The sequence below is a fragment of the Microtus pennsylvanicus genome, chromosome 12 (assembly GCF_037038515.1).
Source record: "Microtus pennsylvanicus isolate mMicPen1 chromosome 12, mMicPen1.hap1, whole genome shotgun sequence".
Classification (NCBI taxonomy): domain Eukaryota; kingdom Metazoa; phylum Chordata; class Mammalia; order Rodentia; family Cricetidae; genus Microtus; species Microtus pennsylvanicus.
The window spans coordinates 8,290,148-8,303,573 of NC_134590.1; the positions used below are offsets into that span (position 1 = coordinate 8,290,148).

The window sequence follows — 13,426 nt, forward strand, 5'->3', positions numbered from 1 at the left end:
CACTGTGTAGAACAATATAGACCAGGCTGGCCTTAAACTCTCGGAGATCTGATGTGGGAGGTCCTTCTGTATATGTGTTGCTTTTATTGGTTAATGAATAAAGAAGCTGCTTGTGCCTACAGCAGGGCAGAACAGAGCTAGGCAGGAAAACTAAACTGAATGCTGGGAGAAAGTGGGCAGAGTCAGAAGAGATGCCATGTAGCTGCTGAAGGAGAAAGACGCCCACGGGAGGCCATGGAACATTGCCAGTAGGCCATGACCTCAAGGTGATGCACAGATTAATAGAGATGGGTTAATTTAAGATATAAGAACTAGCTAGCAATACACCTAAGTGATTGGCAAGGCAGTATTTTAATTAATGCAGTTTCTGTGTGATTATTTTGGGTCTGGGCAGCTGGGAACAAATGAGCAGTCTCTGCCTACAGAGATCTGCCTGCTTCTGCCTCTTAAGTGCTGGGGTTGAAGGTATGCACCACCATGTTGGACATCCCAACACTTCTTAATGCGCTTTTGTCACGGGAAGGTAGGGGTGGGCACAGTGTCCCTTTTGCAGGTGTCATTAATATAATAAATTTCAAATGGACTCAGAAGGGAACTCTGGGGTAGCTTACTGGAGTCAAAGAGAAAGAGAAGCAGGGCAGGCAAGTGGGGGGGGGGGTTGGGGGTAGGGAGCAGGGAGGGAGGAGGACAGAAGGAGAGAGTTATGAGAGAACCTTGCAGGACAAGAGGAACATGCTGGGGGACAGAAAAGAACTGATGTCCAGGGCCTTTGCTCCTTGTAGTTTTATTCAAGGGGTACAGAATTGCTCTCCTCTGGGGTGACATGGGTCTGGGGCATGAAAACAGATAGGAAATGTTTGTCATCATATCATCTGATTCAGCCTGAGTCCCCCTAGAGTGGCTGTAGGTGACTTGGAGCTCAAGGTGTGTCTTACGTAGGAAGGAATGGAAGCTAACTGTCCATACTGTCATCAGCTCCCCTTTGAGCCCCGTGGCCACTGTCAAGCCCCTGTGTCTGTCCATCTTCTGCCATTAGCTTCACGTGGCCTGTGCCTCTTTATTGCTTACAGAGAGGCCAGCACTAGCCATGGAGGCCAACATTTGAAAATGTTTTACAAGCAGCTTGGATAGTTTCTTGTATAGCGTTTGAAATCTGCCTCCTTAGAAAAAAACAAAAACAAAATAATAAAAAAAAACATTTTAATTCCTTATCTACCAGAATATTTCTGATCACACATATTTCTTTTGTCTCCAAGAAAAATTAACATTAATACACATATTTGAAATAATGCTTCAGAAGAAGATAGCTTTAAATATAGCCTTTCCCCCCACCCCATCTACCCTCTCCTCTTTTTTAATACACAACTACAATTTATTTTACTTTTATTTTTGTGTCTGTATGTGGGTATGTGCCTGTGAGTGTGATACCCACAGACACCAGAAGAGGGTGTCACATTCCCCTGGAGCTGGAGTTGTGTGCAGTTGTGAGCTGAGCAAAGGTGGGAGTCAGGTACCAAGCTCCAATCCTCTCAAAGGGCATTCAAGGCCTTTAACTGCTAAGCCATCTCTCCTGTTCTCCCCTCTTTTTAACTAGGGTTTTACGGCGAAAGCCCTTGCTCCGGCTGCCCCGGTTGGCTAGATTTGGTCACCCATTCCAATGTGTCAGCTAAAGAATGGTGCTGAAAAGCAGAGAGACAAGATTCAGTAAATAGGCACTGGGAAGAGGAACAATGAAGGATCCAATGACCCCTCCATGTTCATTTTGAATGTACTGACAAGAACATTAGGTTTAACCTGAGGAAAAACAGGGGCGGGGGGAAGATAAGCATAATGAAGCATCTGTTGTCGCCACAGCTTTGGGCCCGGGAGATGGTCTGATAAATTGTTCATCTGTAATTGCTTTCATCACCTGAGGGGACTAGTCTGGTTCCTACGTGATGCTCTCTCCTGTTCCAGGGTGCAGCCTTGCTCTTCTGGGCAACTGTGTCACATGGTGGTGGGGTTAGTGGAGGGTGGGAAGCCGTCCTTCCTCCAAGGTTCTACTCTTCCTGGAATACAGAGCGACAGCCAGCCTAGGACAGCGACTTCTCCTGTCTTAACCTTTGGAAGGGGAAAAGTAAGCTATGCAGAGAGAAGCGGACAGGATTCTGGTCCAAAGCAGAGGAGAGAGAGACAAACCAAAGGCAGAGTTGCCAGGCTTTCACCCTGCCCATTGGTTACCTTATAGTTCACGTGAGCAGTCAATGCTCTTTAGACAAAGCAGCTTCCAGGGGCCTGTGGCTGAGGAGTGAAGGCTCCAGGTAGATGCCTCCTCTAAAACAAACAGATTTGTTGGCAATGGTGGGATCTCTTGATTTACTTTCTTTAACTGAATGGATCACATCTCCATGACCCATCGAGAGACTTCCAACTCTAGGAAGCCACACACTGAGAATATGGAGCCAGAAGAAATCTTTCTAGAACACTGGAGATACACATCAGCCCTAAGGACAGTAATAATTGACATTTCTTTATAAATTTTTAAAGATTGTATGTGTGTGTATATATACACACATGTGTAGGTCTCTCTCTTCCTTTGTGTATGTGTGTCTCCCTTTCTATGTGTATGTGTGTGTATACACGTGTGTGCAGATCTGTGTGTTGGCTGTGTGTGTATAGTGTGTGTGTGTGTGTGTGTGTGTGTGTGTGTGTGTGTGTGCAGGTCAGAGGAAGATGCTGGGTATTTCCCCTCTATCACTGTGCCTGTTCCTTTGAAATGGAGTCTCTCATTAAATTTGGATTGGATCTGTTTGTGCTCTTCCCGCAAGCTATGCCAGCAGCTAATAAGTCTAGTGATCCTCCTGCCTTTGTCTCCCCCATGATCCTCCTGTCTCTGCCTCCACCATGATCATCCTGCCTCTGCCTCCCTCGTGATCCCCCTGCCTCTGCCTCCCTCGTGATCCCCCTGCCTCTGCCTCACTCGTGATCCTCCTGCCTCTGTCTCCCCCATGATCCTCCTGCCTCTGTCTCCCCCATGATCCTCCTGCCTCTGTCTCCCCCATGATCCTCCTCTTTCTATCTCCCCCATGATCCTCCTGTCTCTGTCTCCCCCATGATCCTCCTGCCTCTGCCTCCCCATGATCCTCCTGCCTCTGCCTCCACCATGATCATCCTGCTGTTTCTCCCTCCCCACTGCTGAGGGTACAGATTTGTCCCGCCATACACTGCTCCTTATGCTGGCGCTGAAGATCAGAACTCAGGGCCTCACACTTATCAGCAAGCTCTCTTACCCTCTGAGCCTCTTTCTAGCCCTTCTTCATACTTGTAAAATTAATTTTTAGTGAGTATAGGAAATAGTGACTTTCTTCATTACTTGTTCTTACATGTATATTATTGTATTTTGCTCATATTCACCCCATCACCGCTCCTTATCTCTCCACTCCTGCAAATCCTCTGCCCATTTAACAAGCATTCCTCCTGCCTTTGTATCAGTGAGAAATTGATGATTTATAGCTAAAGTAGTTTCTAGATGCTCGCTTCCTTAACATACATAGGGACCAAGGACATGAATCAATATATACAGTGCATGCCTAGCATGTATGAAGCCCTGGGTTCAGCCCCCAGCACTGCATAAGCCAGGCACGGTGGGAGCATACTTTTTTATAAGTCCAGTGCTTGGGAAGTGGAGGTATAAGAAGAGTCATGATTTCAAGCTCATCCTTGAATATAAGACAAGTTTGAGGCTAGACTGAGATATTTGGGGCTTTATCAAGAGGGAGAGGAAGAGGAGGAGGAGGAGGAAGGGGAGGAGGAAGAAGGGGAAGAAGAAGGGGGAGGAAGGGGAGGAGGAAGAAGAGGAGAAAGAAGGGAGGAGGGAAAAGAGAAAAGAGATGGGAAGAGAAAAAAAGAGAAGAGATTGAAAGCAGGAATAATTTTTTTAATTTTTTTAAAAAGGAAAATAAACTATCTTTTTCATTACACATAGTAATCTAAGTTCCCAATCCCTCCCCTCCTCCCATTCCCTCCACTTACCCCTCCACCCCACCTCCCATCCACTCCTCAGAGAGGGTAAGGCACATTGCTTTGGGGAAGGTCCAAGGCCCTCCCTACAAGAACAAGAATAATTTAAGAACATCCACAGCCATGACTGGTCCAAGTTCTTTGAAAAATATCTCACAGATGTTTATCCTTTCAAGATGGATAGCTCAGGACATAACTCAGTGATATAGTACTTGCTGAACATTGATTACGACCAGAATTTAGTTTCCAGTACCACAAAATAATAGATAGATGGTAAGTAGGGAGGGGGGGTAGTGACAGCACACACGTGGATTTTATTATAAGGCAGGTCTTCTGGCTTTGACTACACTCTTCTTCAAGATCACAATTGCCTGGTAAGCCTACAGCAATTTTGGTTCAAGAGCAGCCTAAAGGATTCAGTTTGATAAAACAATTCAAACAGAAAGGGCTTGCCTATTGCTTTAGACAAATACCTTTGGTTTTGGCTCAGAAAGTGCAGTTCTCAATGTAGCTGCTCAGATTCTGGAATGATTAGATGTAAAAGCTAAGACACTGACGATCCTGTGGAGACTTCTGAGACACTCGTTGCTGATACAAAGACAGCCCACAGACTTGGGATGTGAGGATGAACACATCAGGGGTTCAACTTCTCACCTATTCTGTACCCTGATAGCCATGTACACTTTCATCTTGTGTTGGAGACTTTTGAGGCAGACATCCAAAAGCCTGACTTATGTTCCTTCTATTCTTCTTTTTTCTTTAATGAAATTAGTTTTGCAAGTGGCCAAGACAGGGGAATATAAAACTGCACCAGTTTAAAACTATGAGCATGACTTTATCATCTTTATTTGGAAATAAAATCGGTCTATAGTGTTTTGTTTTTAGAAATAAACTTACTGATTTAGAGCATCAGAAATAGTCCTACTTCAAAAAATTTTGGATACCTTACCATATTTTTCCATATTCTGGCATTTTTTTACATTGAAATCAACCATTCTATAAATGGTTGTAGAGAATAATACATCAAAGGCAGATGAATCTCTTGGACCCAGGAATCCAAGGCGAGACTAAGGAAGATGGGGAAACCCTACCCCTCCACTTTTGTTCATTTAAAAAATTCATTATTTGTTGCTTTAGCTTTATTGTTAGCACCTTCCTCATTTCCTTGTTTGTCTGTCTTTTTCTAGATGAACAATGAGAATGCTAAGTTCTTCTCTCCCTTCCTTTATGGTAAAGAAAATACTGTGGCCACTAATTTATCTTACAAGTAGCCTGGGCTGTATCATCCAACCTGCTTGGCAAATTTAGAAAGATTTGCAAGTCTACAAGCATTCTCACCTGCAGGTTCATTTTTATTAGATGCCTGCTAACTGCTAAGCCTGTTACTCCATGGTTCAGCATCAGTGGTTCCTATCTATTCTCCATGGTTCAGCATCAGTGGTTCCTATCTATTCTCCATGGTGCAGCATCAGTGGTTCCTATCTATTCTCCATGGTGCAGCATCCATGGTATCTATCTATTCTCCATGGTGCAGCATCCGTGGTTCCTATCTATTCTCCATGGTGCAGCATCCATGGTTCCTATCTATTCTCCATGGTGCAGCATCCATGGTTTCTATCTATTCTCCATGGTGCAGCATCCGTGGTTCCTATCTATTCTCCATGGTGCAGCATCCATGGTTCCTATCTATTCTCCATGGTGCAGCATCCATGGTTCCTATCTATTCTCCATGGTGCAGCATCCATGGTATCTATCTATTCTCCATGGTGCAGCATCCGTGGTTCCTATCTATTCTCCATGGTGCAGCATCCATGGTTCCTATCTATTCTCCATGGTGCAGCATCCATGGTATCTATCTATTCTCCATGGTGAAGCATCCGTGGTTCCTATCTATTCTTCATGGTGCAGCATCCATGGTACCTATCTATTCTCCATGGTTCAGCATCAGTGGTTCCTATCTATTCTCCATGATGCCGCATCCATGGTATCTATCTATTCTCCATGGTGCAGCATCCGTGGTTCCTATCTATTCTCCATGGTGCAGCATCCATGGTTCCTATCTATTCTCCATGGTGCAGCATCCATGGTTCCTATCTATTCTCCATGGTGCAGCATCCATGGTATCTATCTATTCTCCATGGTGCAGCATCCATGGTTCCTATCTATTCTCCATGGTGCAGCATCCATGGTATCTATCTATTCTCCATGGTGCAGCATCCGTGGTTCCTATCTATTCTCCATGGTGCAGCATCCATGGTTCCTATCTATTCTCCATGGTGCAGCATCCATGGTATCTATCTATTCTCCATGGTGAAGCATCCGTGGTTCCTATCTATTCTCCATGGTGCAGCATCCATGGTTCCTATCTATTCTCCATGGTGCAGCATCCATGGTATCTATCTATTCTCCATGGTGAAGCATCCGTGGTTCCTATCTATTCTTCATGGTGCAGCATCCATGGTACCTATCTATTCTCCATGGTTCAGCATCAGTGGTTCCTATCTATTCTCCATGATGCCGCATCCATGGTATCTATCTATTCTCCATGGTGCAGCATCCGTGGTTCCTATCTATTCTTCATGGTGCAGCATCCATGGTACCTATCTATTCTCCATGGTGCGGCATCCATGGTTCCTATCTATTCTCCATGGTGCAGCATCCATGGTATCTATCTATTCTCCATGGTGAAGCATCAGTGGTACCTGTCTATTCTCCATGGTGAAGCATCAGTGGTACCTGTCTATTCTCCATGGTGAAGCATCAGTACCCTATCTATCTGCAGAGCTCTTACTGACTCTTCCAGACAAAATTGATGACTTCCTCTCCATGTCCCCACAGCATTTTATCCATACCAATTATACAGCACTTATTCTATTACAGCTAGCTCTGTAGGAGTCCTCCTTCCCCTTAGATTATATGATCTAAGTTTGTTATCGATGTTCGTATTTCCAGCACCAGGCATGGTCCTGGCACCAAACAGACAAATATCACATTATCACAGATTATCTTTCTGCTTTCTGCCCCCAGGATCCCTTTTCTTTCCCTCCACACTCTTCCGTCGTTTCCTGAAGCCGTCCTCTGAGTATGAATATGACAAAGATCTTGCCATGCACAGGGCAAAGTTTCATAGAATTCAGGCTTCTAACCCTCTTGTCTGTCTGTTGTCAGTCGAGATTCAAAGAAAGAAGCAGACCACATGAGTCTGCACACATGTGTGGTATGTTACAGATGTCAGAACCTACAGTCTCTTCACACACGTGTGATAGATTACAATGTCAGAGCCTATGTGAGTCTCTACACTCACGTGTGTTAGGGTTACAGACGTCAGAACCCACAGAATCATGGAGATGTTTGTGCTAGTGTGTAAGTCTATTGTCTTTTCCTCTGAGGCAGGGGCTTGACTCCCACTTGGAAGACACTTGAGAAAGGAAACATGAATGTAAAGGAGGCACAGAGGGATAGCAAAGGAAAAGTGAATCCCACAAGCACATCCCAGAGCTCAAGGGCGTGAGGAGGAACCACAGGATGCTGGGACTGGGTTGGTCCTTCCTGCCTCCAACTTCGATGCTGTGAGGGAACAGCTAGAGAGACTAGGGTGCCATCCACTATAAAGATAAGCTCATTTCTGGTGTAACTGTTAGAGAAGCTGCAGAAGGTCCAGAGGAAGGGGAGTAGTTGCAGATCCAACAGCTGTTCTGTGTCAAAAGAGGGATGCCAGCAGACACACAATGATGTGTTAGCTACAAAACACATGCCCAACATTCCAAGCATAAAAGCCAAATGGTTTGCATTTAGAAATCATTTCACAGTTATTTTTTAATATTGTTCCAGCTGTCGCTGCTTCATCTTGTCCTCCAGATCTCCTGTGTGGATGTTCCTTGACCTCCACCTTTACCAGAAACATAAAGAAGGGAATTCTGAGGAACCTAATTCAGATGAGGCAAGTCAAACTGACCTGGAGCCACCACGAAAGCCATATGTCTGATTTTGAAATGCCATACTACCAGAGGCTTCGTCACTGAAGCAAAAGATCAGAGATTCGAGTGATTTTCTCCTTTTCAAAAGCGATGCAAACAAACAAGATTCAATATGGACTAGGTAATGAGAGAAACCCTTCACGGGTTAGCTGGCAGTGAGCAGTGAGTGAGAACTACATGGGAAAGACATCCCTGGGAGCCAAAACTGCTCCTCCCGGATGACGTTAGTAACCAATGAAAGACAAAATTGTGTTCAGTCTTACCAGGAGGATGGGCTGTGAAATGGTTATCAGTGAGGAATGGAAGAGAAGTTTCTCATTTTAACTGATTAGCTCATCATCTAAGCATTAGAGTTAACCGAGAGTTTCTGGCGAGTGTTGCACATAACAAAGGGCAATAAAGTTTAGTAGAGTGTACTGGTAAGAGTCCAGGAGCTTGGACCAGCTCCACCACTTCCAAGCTGCACAGCCCTGAGCAAAGCCCTAAAGCCCAGGCCATCGTGGTCTCCCGTAAAGCTGGTCTGTGCATCACAGTTAAAATATGATGAATGGACTCCATGTAAAGCGATTGGCAAAACCATTGCCAATAATTCGTTATCGTCGTGGCTGTGCCTTTTACTTTTATGGCTATTATTTTCCCAGGAAATGCTTTCCGGGAAGGTTGATTGCAAAGACTGTGTGGCTGGCAGGCCATTTCGGTAGGTGGCCTTTCCGTTATCAGAACTCTCCTTTACTTATTTTTGTGGTTCCTTTGGACTCAAATTTAATTTCCAGAGTCCAACCCCAAAAGTGTCCCTGAGTTTTCTTGTAAAAAGTCTTTCATTTGCATTTTTGTTCAGTGCCTGCTGTGCCAGGCCCTCGGACGAGCGTGTAGCTCAGTGGCTGGAGCCACTACCACCCTGTCTGCTCAGGAAGTGGGTGGCCACCTTGTCACTGAGTTGTTAGCCGTGGAAAAGATGGCCTGTGATCATCCACATCTGTGGTTGCCGTTTTAAAACCGTATTCAGAAGCTGTTAGACATAGTGCTGCCTGAGAAAATGGGCTGGGCATCTCCCTGTGTTTGTTAAACAATGAAAAACAAAGAGAGGAATGTTGTCCTTTAATTAAGGGGCTGTTCTAAATCACTTTCTTCATCTTGATTACCTCCAGGGCTTCATAAATCTTTATCTCCTATAGATTTTGATCCTCATCCTCCCCTCTCTCCATCTCTAATTAGATTTTTCTGGTTTGTGGCCACTTGAATGGTGGAAATGATTGAACTAGACTTGAAAAACAATACAGTCCCTCTGGCCTTAGTACTCCATTTCTGTATTGATTAGCCCTGGCTGTACTCATTTACACACATATTTTACAACAGTCCACAGATCCTTTCAACGCGGTAATTTCTCCCTCTTTACTGAGCCTAAACTAACCCAGGTCCTCTGGAAGAGCAGCCAGTGCTCTTAGCTGCTGGGCTACCCCTCCAGCCCCTCATCTTGCTTTTTAGAATCTCCTGTTTCCCATGCCCAGCACGGCATCTTTCCTGTATTCTCCATCAAATGTCTATGGGTGTAGGCTTTTTCTGAAACTGTCAATAAAATATAGACTAAGAGACAAAAATTCCTGCCCTTGGACTGGTTGGGAATGAAAAGGTTTAAGTTAGAGGTGGCGTGGGAAGTGGCAGAGGATGAGTGAGTCTAAATTCGTTAGTCAAAGAATTCAAATATAGACTGATTCTTTTAATTCCCACCCTGATGGAGCTTCCATTTAGCGATAAAAAGAAAACTCATGAATAGAATAAACAGGTTAAATATAGGACAGGATTCTCTGGAGGAGAGGGCATCAGGCTGCCAAAGGAAATTCTGGGGTCGAGGAATGGGAGTGCTTTTAAGTAGAATGTCAGGAAAAGCGTTCCAAGGGCATCTTCATTTTGCAAAGTCTTGGGGCACGGCAAGGGGGTTGGAGTAGAGAAGAGAGCTGAGATGGGCAAGGGGGCGGGGACAGGGCAAAGGGGGCGGGGACAGGGCAAAGGGGGCGGGGGCAGAGCAAGGGGGCGGGGACAGGGCAAAGGGCTCTGAGACAGGGCAAGGGAGCAGCCATGTTTCACATTAGAAGCAAGCACATCTTAGAGGAACAAGGCAGGGCTCTCAAACCCTCACCAAGCAACCAGTGTAAGGAGACCAGGGTCTGAAGCCCCCTCCCAGGGTGGGGAATGGGGGGCTGTAGGCAAAGACCAAAGATATGGGGATTTGAACCCTTATGCCTGGCAGGAGTGGAGCCTGGCATGTTTTAAAGGTATCTTCCCGACTGCTGTGGAGAGCAGTGTTTAGGCGGGAACCTTAGGATTTCCCGAATCTAGGGATTCACAAAGATTGAGGTCTCCAGGATGACCTGAGCCATTGAGGCTGAGAACCACTATCACTGAGGAGGGGCAAGGCCACCAGCTCTAACACATGCAGATAAAGGACATTATAGAGTTACATCCTGGGAAGGTCTACGAGGGCACATGTGGAAATATTTATAGTTAATTATCAGGGATTTTTATTTCTCATTTTCCAGTTTTTACTTCTGTGTGTATGTAATCCACAAGTTCAGGTGACGCTAAGACCAAAATTATGAGGGCGTGAGGTCCCTGTCCTCAGTGTACACACAAGGAAGCAAAGCGGCAGAGCTGACGGCAGCAGGACCCCCACCCCCATCCCCCAGTCCACCCAAGGTCTAAACCCCTCACTCTCCTGACGGCAGCAGGACCCCCACCCCGTCCCCCAGTCCACCCAAGGTCTAAACCCCTCACTCTCTAGAAGCTGCACGCTTTGGTGAATCCGTGGCCAGAATAGCAAAGCGGGCAGCATGTTGACAAGGCAGGACTAGTTGTTGTGAGAATTCTTTTCTTGGGCGTTAACTCTGTGTAGAAAACCACACCTAGGCCAGCAGGTGAAGGGTTAAAATCAACCTCAGAATGATAGCCTGGAGGATGCCTTCATCAGGTAAGGCCTAGTAGATGAGCTGCTTTTTTTTTTCTGCTAAAAAACCAAACAAACATGTAAACTGCTACATGAAACCATGGAAAGATGCTTTGCCACCTGTGTGTGTGGCGTGATGTTTGGACCAGATTAAGAATGTCTCAGACAGCTGTTACTTATTTATGGTACAACTCAGAATCCTTCTGGCTTTTTGTTATTAATTAAATGTATTTATTTATTTTACATACCTACAGCAGTTTCCCCTCTTTCCTCCCCTCTCTTTCCCTTCCCCCCTTCCGCCCCCCACCATTCACCCCTCCTCCATTTCTGTTCAGAAAGAGTCAGGCCTCCCAGGAAAACATGACATATCAGTCGAGGTAGGACCAAGAACCTCCCCTTGTATTAAGGCTGGGCAAGGTGACTCAGTATGAGAAATAGGTCCCCCCAAACCAGCTAAAGCATTAGAGGCAGATGTAATGGTATTTCATTTGTATTTTAGTAAATAAAGCTTGCCTGAAGATCAGAGAGTAAAACAGCCACACTGATCAGCCTTACAGACCAGGCAGTGGTAACACACACCTTTAATCCCAGTAGCCACACTAGTTTGCCATAAAAACTGGGCAGTAGTGGTTCATGCCTTTGATCCCAGCACTAGAGAGACATTGTAAGATGGGAGGAGACAGCTCTCACACACAGTCTCATTCTGAGATTCCTGGAGGCAGGATCGCCATTTCGGACTGAGGCAGAGGTAAGAGCTAGTGACTGGCTGTTTTGATTTTCTGACCTTCACATTGAACCCCAATTTCCATCTCTGGATTATTATTAATCGTGCTGCAGAAAGCCCCTGCTCCCACTGCTAAGAGTCCCACAAGTAGGCCAAGCTACCCAACTGTCACATATATGTAGAGGGACTAGGTCAGTCCTGTGCAGGCTCCCAGGCTGTCCGTTCAGACCCTGTGAACCCAGGTTAGCTAATCTGTGGTTATTCTTGTAATGTTCTTGACCCCTCTGGCTCCTACAATCCTTCCTCCCCCTCTTCCACAGGGTTCCCCACGGCCCACCTAATGTTTGGCTGTGAGTCTCTGCATCTGTTTCCATCAGTTGCTGGATGAAGCCTTTCTGAGGACAATCGAGGTGGGCACCAGTCTATGAGTACAGCAGAGTATGGTTAGACATCATTACATTGACATGTTTTCCTCCAATTGTGTTTGGAGGAAAAATCGAGCTCCGGTCCAGTCGAGCTCCATATGTCCCCGTCTGAACCACGCTGCAACCTCGCTTCTCTGACTGTAACTTCCTGCCTGCTCCTAGCCCCCACCCGGTCTCGGGCAGCCACCAGTCCACTCCTTATTTCTATGCGATCAGCTGTTTTCGATTCCACGTGTGATAAGATCATGTGGTATTTGTCTTTCTGAGCCTGGCATTCCATCTAATATGATGGTCTTCACAAATTACAGACTTACAATTCTGAATAGTATTCCCTGCCGAATGTACATTTTCTGCATCTTTATATCAGATGATAGACAGGTAGGTTGTTTCCATGTCTTAGATATTGTGACTAGTTCTACAGTAGCCATGGGAATGCAGGATCGGCTAGGCATGCTTGCTTCCTTTCCTTTAGAAGGAGTAATATCTTTGGGTCGTGTGGTTTGATTTTTAAAGAAATTCCCATACTATTTTTGCAGAATGGCTGCTAACTAGCATCCTCACAAGTGCACGGATCCCCCTTTCTCCACATTTATCTTGTGCCTGTTGCACAACAGGAATCCTCACTGGAGTGAGGTGGAGCTGGGACTCCGCTGTAATTCTGATTTGCATTTCTGTGATGATTACTGGAATGCTTTCTCATTCACCTGGTAGCTATTGCTACATCATTTTGAGGCGTATCTCTTTAGATCTATGGCCTGTCTTGATGGGACTGGTTCTCCTTTGCTATTCTGGATATTAAGTCTATTAAGTCGACTGGGCTATATTAGGTTATTCTGGATCTGACCCTTGTTCAGATGTGTAATTTACAGAGATTTTCTCCCATTCTGGGATCATGTCTTCACTCTGTTGGCTGTTTCCTTTGCTGCGTGCAAGCTCTTTGGTTTGATATGCTCTGTCTATGTAACCATTTGTTTTTGTTTTGGACAAGATCTCACTATGTCACCCCAGCTGACCGGGATCTGCGATCATGGCGATCCCCCTTAACTTTGTCCCCCAGGCACTAGGTCAAGTCACTATTCCTCACCGCCATTTCTTTCCAGAAAGCTAAGGCAGCTGCTCAGAACTGAAGCAACTTTCCCCTTATACAACAGCACTGTTCTAACACACTGAGAGTTCTAATGGTTACATACCCATAGTCAGTGAATTCACCTTCATTTATCCTAGACAAGGAACAACTGCAAATATTAGGGGGAACCCAGCTTATTTGAATATACAGTTAATGTTCTGCGAATTGTTCTTATCGAAAGGAAAATGTATTACCCAATAATTGGATGAGATTTTTTTCACGCCCACTCTTGTG

General features: G+C 45.4%; 1 protein-coding gene across 5 annotated transcripts in view; it reads left to right on the forward strand.

Moving 5' to 3' along the window:
- Tmem150c (transmembrane protein 150C) overlaps window positions 1-13,426 on the forward strand; it is a 69,011-nt gene that overhangs the window by 18,211 nt on the left and 37,374 nt on the right. Inside the window, exon 1 of one of the 5 annotated variants that reach the window (XM_075942957.1) lies at window positions 12,030-12,051. The exons of the other annotated variants lie outside the window; for them this stretch is intronic. The gene's annotated coding sequence lies outside the window, so the exon portion shown is untranslated. Of the gene's footprint in view, window positions 1-12,029; window positions 12,052-13,426 lie in introns of those variants that run through there. 5 annotated transcript variants of the gene reach the window in all.